This window comes from Myotis lucifugus, unplaced genomic scaffold, assembly GCF_000147115.1.
Source record: "Myotis lucifugus unplaced genomic scaffold, Myoluc2.0 scaffold_4310, whole genome shotgun sequence".
Taxonomy (NCBI): domain Eukaryota; kingdom Metazoa; phylum Chordata; class Mammalia; order Chiroptera; family Vespertilionidae; genus Myotis; species Myotis lucifugus.
Genome location: NW_005875358.1, coordinates 1 through 10547, shown reverse-complemented (window position 1 = coordinate 10547; position 10547 = coordinate 1). Strand labels below are relative to the sequence as shown.

Sequence of the window (10547 nt, the reverse complement as noted above, 5' to 3'; positions counted from 1 at the left end):
TGTGTTGAGCTCCTAGAAGCAATGGAGGCAGGGTGGTGGGAGGCAAAGGAGGAGCAGGAAGGGGGAAATGTGTTGCTCAGTGGGTGGCGTTGGACCCATGAACCAAGAGATCACCGGTTAATTCAGGGCAGGGCATATGCCCAGGATGGGTGCTCAATCCCAGTAGGGGGCACGCAGGAGGCAGCTGATCAATGATTCTCGTCTTTGATGTTTCTACCTCTCCCTCTCCCACTAGAAAATAAAAACATTTTTAGTTTTTTTAAAAAATATATTTTATTGATTTTTTACAGGGAGGAAGAGAGAGGGATAGAGAGTTAGAAACATCAATGAGAGAGAAACATGGATCAGCTGCCTCCTGAACACCCCCTACTGGGGATGCACCCGCAACCAAGGTACATGCCTTTGACCGGAATCGAACCTGAAACCCTTCAGTTCACAGGCCAACGCTCTATCCACTGAGCCAAACCGGTTAGCGCTTTCGTTTTTATTTTTGTTAAATATATATTTTTATTGATTTTAGAGAGGAAGGGAGAGGAAGAGATAGAAACATCAATGATGAGAATGAATCATTGATTGGCTGCCTCCTGCACGTTGGGCGAGCCCACAACCCAGGCATGTGCCCTTGACTGGACCAAACCCAGGACCCTTCAGTCCACATGCTGACATTCCATCCACTAAGCCAAACCGTCTATTAGAAACATTTTTAGAAAACCCATAGTATTAAGATTGAATTGACTCGCCCTAGCCCGTTTGGCTCAGTGGATAGAGCGTCAAAGGGTCCAGGTTTGATTCCAGTCAAGGGCATGTTTGCCAGTTGCCAGCTTGACCCCACGCTCTGGTCAGGGTGAGTGCGGGGGGCAATCAGGTGATGTGTCTCTCTCACATGGATCTTTTTTTAAGTATATTTTTTGATTTCAGAGAGGAAGAGAGAGAGAAACATCAATGACGAGAATCATTAATCGGCTACTTCCTGCACGCCCCCTACTAGGGATCGAGCCAGCAATCAGGGCATGTGCCCGACTGGAATCAAACCCAGGACCTTCCTTCCTCAGGTAAACTCTATCCATTGAGCCAAACCAATTAGGGCTCACATGGATGTTTTAAAAAAAGAAATAAATGATTGAAAAAAAGATTGCATTGATTCAACAACACCAAAGTGAGTGAGGGCCCTCACTTTTCCTCCCCACCCTTGTAAGCAAAACCACGCCTTGGTCTGTCATAGAGCAGTGATGGCGAACCTATGACACGCATGTCAGAGGTGACATGCAAACTCATTTTTTTAAAAATATATTTTTATTGATTTTTTTTACAGAGAGGAAGGGAGAGGGATAGAGAGTTAGAAACATCAATGAGAGAGAAACATCAATCAGCTGCCTCCTGCACACCACCAACTAGGGATGTGCCTGCAACCAAGGTACATGCCCTCAACCGGAATCGAACCTGGGACCCTTCAATCCGCAGGCTGACGCTCCATCCACTGAGCCAAACCAGCCAGGGCGCGAACTCATTTTTTTGGTTGATTTTTCTTTGTTAAATGGCATTTAAATATATAAAATAAATATCACAAATATAAGTCTTTGTTTGACTATGGTTGCAAATATCAAAAAATTTCTGTATGTGACACGGCACCAGAGTTAAGTTAGGGTTTTTCAAAATGCTGACACGCCGAGCTCAAAAGGTTCGCCATCACTGTTATAGAGGGTGTCCCAGGCATAACTGTGTTCGGGAACAGGAACCAGCCTGGACCGGGTCGGCCTCAGGTTGGCCTGTAATGTTTGTTCTTGACTTCATGCAGAAAAGATTTCACAACGTAAGTTCAGGAGATGTTGAAGGTATGTTTGTTGAAGCTGAGCTAATGAAAACCAATGTCGGCCCTCGGATCGAACAAGCACCAGCAGAGCCTCCGTGGGGCTCCCCTGGCTCTAGGAACTTTGTGGGAAATAAGGGAGCCAAAGCGGGGCTGCTGTGAGCTCACTGGACCTTGAGTGCAGATCCAGGGGCTCAGCCTGGGATGAGCTGCTGCAACTCACTGCTGCCCTGGTTGCAGGTCAGGTGGGGACCCTTAAGAGTTTAGAAGAGCCCGACTGGTGTGGTTCAATGTTGACTTATGAACTTGGAAGTCAGAGTTCGATTCCAGGTCAGGTCCCATGCCAGGGTTGTGAGCTCAATCCCCACAGTGGGGTGTGCAGGAGGCAGCCTAACAGTGATTCTGTCACCATTGATATTTCTGTCTCTCCCCCTCTTCCTCCTTCTATGAAATCATTAAAAAAATATATCTTGTTGCCCTAACCAGTTTGGCTCAGTGGATAGAGCGTCGGCCTGCGGACTGAAGGGTCCCGGGTTCGATTCCGGTCAAGGGCATGTACCTTGGTTGTGGGCACATCCCCAGTAGGTGGTGTGCAGGAGACAGCTGGTCGATCTTTCTCATCAATGTTTCCAGCTCTCTACCCCTCCCCCTTCCTCTCTGTGAAAAATCAATAAAATATATTTAAAAAGATATATATATATATACACACACACACACATACACATTGAATGTATGTGGTTTTTAAAAAAATATATTGTATTGTTTGGCTTTTTTACAGAGAGGAAGGGAGAGGGACAGAGAGCCAGTAACATCGATGAGAAACATCGATCAGCTGCCTCCTGCACACCCTCTACTGGGAAGGTGCCCACAACCAAGGTACATGCCCTTGACCAGCATCAAACCTGGGACTCTTCAGTCTGCAGGCCGACGCTCTATCCACTGAGCCAAACTGGTCGGGGCTGAATGTATGTTTTAAAAAATGTTTAAAACATGCCACTTCTCAATTATTTTACTACTAGAGGCCCGATGCACAAAATTCATGCAAGGGGCTCAGTCCTCACAGCCCCCAGCTGTAGCTGCTGCCTTGGCCCTCCCAGCAGCCCCGGCTGCCTTGCGATCCTGTCCCCGGGTCATTCCGGAAGGTCGTCCCACCGGCTGGTCTAATTAGCATATTAGCTCTTTATTATATAGGATTTTATTATGAATGCTTTTGAGCATATTTGTTGCAACTGTATCTATACATTGGAAATAAAATGATTTGCTAGTGAAATATCTTAGCAGGCCAATGTAAAATGCCATTATTTTGGCAGTTTCAAACTGGCAATGATGAGAGAAAAAAAAAACTGACAAGTACTATAAACCTTAATGTACTACTGGATTTGAAGACTTAGAACAGAGAAGAATGTTAGCAACGCAGTTGAGCTAATAAGTGTATCGTACAAGTTGGATTTGCTAGTAAATTGCACTTAGGACACAATCTGTGAACAATAATTTTGCGTCCTACATTCAAATCATATAGTGCCAAATTGCAAAGGAATCAGCTGAGTCGTTGAGGAATGAGTGAAGTGAATATGTCTTAGTTGCTGCACTTACCTCCTCTTGATTAAAATAATAAACTCATTTTAAAAATTGGCAAAAGGTTCTGACCATACATTTCAACAAAGGAGGTAAAGTCAGCGCATTAGTAAATAAATGCATGAAGAAACAATCACCATAAAAAACTTCTTAGTGAAATGGATTTAAAACAAAACAAGCTAACACTATACTCATTTCCGGGTCTACAATTTAAAAATAGTATGCAACCCGTGTGCTGGCAGGATTGTGGAAAAAGTAGAACTGTCATTATTGTTGATGGCTGGGAAGGAAAAGGGAAAGACGATTTTTAAAAATATATATATTTTATTGATTTTTACAGAGAGGAAGGGAGTGGGATAGAGAGTTAGAAACATCGATGAGAAACATCGATCAGCTGCCGCCTGCACACCCCCTACTGAGGATGTGCCCGCAATCGAGGTACATGCCCTTGACTGGAATTGAACCTGGGACCCTTCAGTCCGCAGGCTGATGCTCTAGCCACTGAGCCAAACCGGTTAGGGTGCCCTCAGAGCCTTATAACAAATGGCACCAGCCTATGAAATGTACATCACGGCACATGGCTCCTCTACAGTATGTGGGGAAGAATTTCCCTAAACCTTGCTGAGAATCATGTAGGATACACTGGGAATAGCAAATATAATTCATATTGTTCCCAGAAGCACAACAGTGAACTCCTCTTCTGGGTGACTAATGAACTCAGCAATAACAGAGGCACCAGACTGCAAATCCGCACCACAAAGTCATGCACCCTCTCTCTCAAGGCCTTGGTCAGCAATACAAAATCAGCCAATATTGGACAGAGAGTGATTTTCTGTGATTGCTATGTGCCTTCCAAAGCACAGAAAGTTTGGGACCCACCGTATCTGTTCACCTCTCCACGCTGACAGAACACAACTTTCCTCTCAAATCATCCCAGTGATTTACCAAAAATAAATAAAGATACAAAATAAAAAAAAACACACCTTTACGAAATCTCATAAACCAGAACAGAGGAGAGCAAGGAGTTTGCAGGTTGGTGAATTAGAACCTGAAGGAATTCGTCACACCATACTGTGAGACCCGCCGTGTCCCTGAAAGAGGTAGCGCTTCTTAGCTGAGGACGGGAGCCCTAGACGAACCCTGGGTCAGGTCCATCCCCTCGTCAGAGGTAAAGGAATGAAGATCCTGCCAAGAGCTCAGAGTCTGCATGATTTTCTCAAGCACAAGTGAGAATGCAGAACGCATTTCCCCTGAGCACCCACGGGTGGTGGTGGAAGCACGCTCTCCTGGTGAGCCAGGTGCTAGAGGTGAATCTCTTCCACCACAAACACTCAGTTGTAAATCAGTCAGGTAGTAGGTCTGGGCATGTTAGCAAGTGCCCTTGTACTTCAAGTTTCACTTGTACCTGAAACTGAGGAGGAATCTAGCAGCGTATGTTCCATTGTAAGGGATTTACATTCCGGTGAATGCGACGCCAAGTGTCTCCTTCAGCATTGTCATTCTAAGTGAGAAAAATACAACATTCCCGGCACATTTAATGCTTTCCCTAGTGTGAACTCCGGGGTTTTCCATGAGTTTAGATCTTTGGCTGAAAGACTTCCCACAATCACTAGTCACATGGCATTTCTCTACTGTTAAGGCTCTTGTGGCTAAGGGGATGATTACTGCACCTAAAGGGTTTCTGACATAAACCACTTAAATGCTTTTTCACCAATGTGAATTCTGAGGTGTTCACTGAAGCAAGACCTTTGACGGAAGGACTTCTCACATTCTCTGCACTCATACGGCTATTCTCTAGTGTGAATGCTGTGGTGCTGAATGAGGGTAGACCTTAAACTGAAGGCCTCCCCACAGCAGTACACTCAAATGGCTTATATCCAGTGTGAACGCCCTGATTTCAAGGAGGGCACTGTGATCTCTGAAGGACTTCCCACAGTGAGCACACACATCCAACTCTTCTCTCATTGTGAGACCATCAGAATATCTAGCAATAATGGCCAACCGAGCATTTGATGTGACATCAGTGGTTTCATCAAGAGAAATAGAAAAATATTTACAACTATTTAAGTCTTTTTTTAATTGATGTTATACGTTTTTGTTAAGATCTATTATTCTGTCTTTGATAGTATTTCTACTGAGTGGTAACTCAGAAATTCTTTTAATAATACATCTTTATTTTTCATATGGTGAAATAGAGCTGGTGCACACCTTAGAATGTTTCCTTAACAAATTCTCCGTAACTGAGGGCTTTTCCATGCTGAGCTATGGAGTGAGCAATAGAGTAACTTGCTGATGTTAAATTTTTAGAGCATCTACAAATTTAATGATGGAATTTGATTGACTTTTATAGAGGTGTAGCTGCCTAGAAATGTATTCCTTCCTTTCATCGATACTTTTTTTCAATAGCTGACAATGATTAGTTTCAAAATGTCTCTTTACATTCCACGTTCTGCTTACTACCGTTTCATTACACAGTGTGCACAATGATCTGTTGTTTCTGTCCATATGTCTTGAAAGGGTCGCTGCTGCTACTTCCACTTCCTTTATCATTCAATCTTGCTTTTTTATTTTTTTGATTCTCCATCACAAGGCTGCAAAAATGAATAAATATAAATCACGGTGTTTTTTTATAAAAGGTTGATAGGTTTCTTACCTATTAACTTTTTGCAGTGTTGTTGCACTGACTCCTGGTGCATAACAATTCAAATATAGTATGTATAACCAACAAATATATGGTGCTGTAATCAATTATCCGACACGCAGAATGTCTCGTCGAGCACTGTTGCACTGTATATCTTTTTCTTCTAACCCTCCCACTCCTGTCTCCTAACGAACATGGCGATCAAGTGCGTCCATTTGCCGAATGCACCCGAATGCACAGGAAGCTTACCCGAGGCACATGATGACAATAACGAGGTCGTTTCCAGAATTGGGCATTTTGTCACTCGAGTAAAAATAACATGTCATGAGTAAAGATTAATCTTTTTATAGTGCAATTCTTAACCTTTTTATATTAATGTCAATATTGGAACAATGTATCTTGGATGTTTTCACTATGGATCTTTGCTATGCAACACCGATGTACAGGTTTACATCCGGTTTCAGAATTGCATTATTGATCATGAGTAACGTGAGTAAAAATATTACTCGAGTGATGCCCAACCCTGGCCGTTTCGAGAGACAAATATTTGAATTATGCTATTTTTGTCTCTGTCGGTGCATGTCACCCAAAATGAGATCGCCTGTCACCTTTGACACGCGTGTCACAGGTTCGCCATCATTGAACTAGACAGATAATAGTTTAGCTTCAAGATTTCAACCTACAGCCCTGACCGGTGTGGCTCAGTGGATGTAGCATCGGCCTGCGGACTGAAGGGTCCCAGGTTCGATTCCGGTCAAGGGCATGTACCTTGGTTGCGGGCACATCCCCAGTGGGGGGCGTGCAGGAGGCGGCTGATCGATGTTTCTCTCTCATCGATGTTTCTAACTCTCTATCCCTCTCCCTTCCTCTCTGTAAAAAATCAATAAAATATATTTAAAAAAAAAAAGATTTCAACCTACAAATTTTTCTTCATTTCCTTTTTACCTATGTGTGGGGAAAGCCATGTGTCTTATGAAATTATACAATTAAGGGTTCACAGGACTAAACACATCTTGATTGTCATTCTAACATTTTATGACTAAATATTTCCAATAAAAGTATAAGGTGATAATGAAGCAGGAAAAGCAATCCTTTAAGAAACTTAGTATTATATATATAGCACCAATTCTCCAACGAGCTCAAAATCAAAGCCTGCAAAGTAGGCAGGAAGCAAACAAATTCTGCAGAGGCCACATTTGACGGTTAAAATTTGGCAACAAATTATTTAGCTTACCTTCTCTTTTGGAGATGGAGATCTGGACTTTGATCGGCTGTCAAAACATGAGAAATTCTATTAAGAAAAAGTACTAACCAATCCCTTTCTTACAGTCACAATATCATGAAATGAACCCCCAAATTGTCCTGAAATTAAAATGTCAGGCTGCAATTAAACTGGGGAAAAAAATGCCCATCAGCTTTTGCGAACAAAAGCCCATCTTCCAACTCGCCTTCATAAAATGAACTGCCTTTATCATGATTGACCTGCCTAAAGCTCACCTATCAGAATCCTTCTCCAGGCACCTACAGGTTCTAACAAGGGCCTCTTAACACCAAAGTTACAAACTGCTTTCTGACTATACCTTGACATTCCCTCGTCCAGGAAATCACCCAGAAGAGGCCATGTACAAATGAAGTTCTAAAGTTTAGTTCATTAACGAGGTACCATGTTCCCACTCAACACCTAGGCTTAGAGTTGGCACCTGAAGCCTCAATAATTCAAAACACTTGGAAGTCTTTGGATATTGGTGCCATATAACAAGAGCATTGTTCAGCTTTTTACCCTTACCTGCTTCTTGGTCGTGAAATAGACCTGGATCTTGATCTTGACCTTGACCGAGATCTTAAAAACAAAAATTATACCAATTAGTCCACACTAGTAATTTCCTTAAACACCTTCTGAGCACCTTATTAGGCAGGCTCGGAATAGAAGCCAAAACTGAGCAAGATGCCATCTTGCCTTATGTCAGTCTAAGATTCAACAAGTTGCCACATTTTCAACAAGGTGTAATATCAAATAAATAAGGAAATACCATTTTAATTATTTGCTTCTACCATACCCAATGAGCTAGATTGTTAGGTAAGTATCCAAGAGAAAGTAAATGGTTTTCATTTAAGACTGATATGATTTGATTTTATCTTAAAATCTCTGCATTTAAAGATTTATAACACAATATCTCCCAATGGCATTTCCTACCTAGGAGACTCATCCATCATCTATAGTACTTGTCAACTCCTTATTCTCTATACTTTATTCATTTCTATCACCTTTACAGGTCGTTTACAAAAGGAGTAAAAAGAGGTGAAGTTCTTAGTTTGATTTCTACCTTCTAAATTTCAGTGTTTAAGTGTCTGGCTAAACAAGCCATGTTTACCCATATGTACACTACTATTTCCCTAACAACTTTCTAAGGTCTCAAATTTACCCCATCATGCCAAATTATGTCCTTAAGACACTCTCTTTTTGTCATTAAGACGTGACAACCCAAATACAAATAAGCGGGGGGAGGGGGGGGGATGGTACACACTGGAATTACCTCGATCCTTTTATAGAACCAGATCTAGATCGTCGGAGTGAAGCGGATCGTGATCTACGAAGAGATACAGATCTTGATCGTCGAGGAGATGCTGATCTCGACCTAAAAATTAAATCAAAGAGGTTTAGGTCCATCTCCAAATTTAAGTTTTTTTATTGCTTGTTAAAACTTGCATTAAAGATCTCTCACCTCCTTGCCCTGCTCTTGCTCCTGCTCCTGCTCTGTGAGCGAGAATATCGTCTACCTCTGGATCTCGAATGTGATCTAGACCGTGACCTATTTTTCAAGTTGGGAAAGTAACAAAATGTTAGATGGCAACTCGTATTTATAGTGTCTGTCCCTCTGCTGAAATCAAGTCTCAAAACTATTTAAATTTACTATCTCATTTGGAAATAAATTCTGGGCCTATTAGTTGTCCAGTTTTTTTTTTTAAACTACCAAAAAAAAGATTTGTTAAAAGCTGAATTACATCTTAGAATTACATAATATCAAACACTGTAATGTGTATTTAAAATAAACCTTGCAAGTTTGCAGGTCGACCCTCTTTGGCCCGTGGTCTAGTAGATCTAGATGATACAGAAGTATCGATAGCCGATCGCTGCATCTAGATGTTTTCTTCAATCTAATGACGATCAAACTGACAGCCAAATGAGCCAGGTGAGGCTTGATTGACGCAAGAAGATTTTTCTAGTTGGAAATGTGGTCAATCTGGTGTTCCTCGTTCTAAACCGGAGGGGACCCCAATTGTAAGCCAAATTTACTGTTACGGCGATCACCGACTCAAATTTTCTGCCCTTTAAAGAATAAGGTGAAGCTAGGTGTAGATGACTCGAGGGGATCTGGCCTCTTATGCTGATCACCTCAAGGTGTAGGACAGTGATGGCGAACCTATGACACGTGAACTCATTTTTTTGGTTGATTTTTCTTTGTTAAATGGCATTTAAATATATAAAATAAATATCAAAAATATAAGTCTTTGTTTTACTATGGTTGCAAAGATCAAAAAATTTCTATATGTGACACGACACCAGAGTTAAGTTAGGGTTTTTCAAAATGCTGACACGCCGAGCTCAAAAGGTTCACCATCACTGGTCTAGGAGGATCTTAATTGTCCGATTTGCAAGGCGCCTCAGCATATCATAAGGCTCGTGACATTCTGAATCAAGGCGACTGACTCAAACGAAGAAACCTGAAAGGTTTGACCAGGTTGATTATTAATATATTAACATTTGCCTAATTAAACAAAAATTGTAAAAATATACCTGTACAATTAACATTCAAAGTTATATAAAAATATTAGTTTCTGCCTTGCTAATAAAAGAATTACTTCATGAACCAGTACACCAACCATTCCCTTAAAATAAATACCTGCTTCTTCTTCGTCGGCTATAGCGATGACAATAATAAGCATAATGTCCCTTTTCACCACACTCATAGCATCTATCATTTGGATCAAAGGGATGTCGGGCAGGTGGTCTATCCAAATAAGATCTCCGAGGCATGCCTGTTGATAGTTCAACCCTCACTCGGGAATCACAAATCACCCTGTAAAAGAGAAGCAACAAAATTCTAATGCTAAAAAAAAAAATACATACGACCTCTGGATCTGGAACTTTCCATCCCTCTGTTTTCACAGGCTTCAGCTATCTTTGTAGCCCTTTGAAGGCCACCTCCACTCCCTTTCGTAATCAAATAAAATGATTAGCTATTTACATTTTCCTCTAGACCAGTGGTTCTCAACCTTCCTGATGCCGCGACTCATTAATACAGTTCATGTTGTGGTGACCCCCAACCATAAAATTATTTTCGTTGTTACTTCATAACTGTAATGTTGCTGCTGTTATGAATCGTCATGTAAATATCTGATATGCAGGATGTATTTTCATTGTTCGCGACACACAGGTCGAGAATCGCTGCGACAGAACCCAAGCTTAGCACCCACCTCATCACCCAACCTAGCAGACTGTCCCCATGAACCGAAGTTTCGTAA

The 10547-nt window shown here is 41.6% G+C and overlaps 1 long non-coding RNA gene across 4 annotated transcripts; it reads right to left on the bottom strand.

Moving 5' to 3' along the window:
- Nucleotides 1–5949: 5949 nt before the first annotated feature.
- On the bottom strand, nt 5950–10392 carry LOC102439007. Of its 4 annotated transcripts, XR_001346871.2 has the most exons (7): nt 9926–10392; nt 9077–9280; nt 8747–8833; nt 8558–8659; nt 7810–7863; nt 7258–7294; nt 5950–5973 (listed from the first exon to the last, which is right to left on the bottom strand). It is a non-coding gene; the product is annotated as an uncharacterized LOC102439007 (long non-coding RNA). The 4 variants fall into 4 exon arrangements; XR_001346872.2 differs by lacking the exon at nt 9077–9280 and having other exon boundaries at nt 9926–10385; XR_001346870.2 differs by lacking the exon at nt 9926–10392 and having other exon boundaries at nt 9077–9536.
- Nucleotides 10393–10547: the final 155 nt, after the last annotated feature.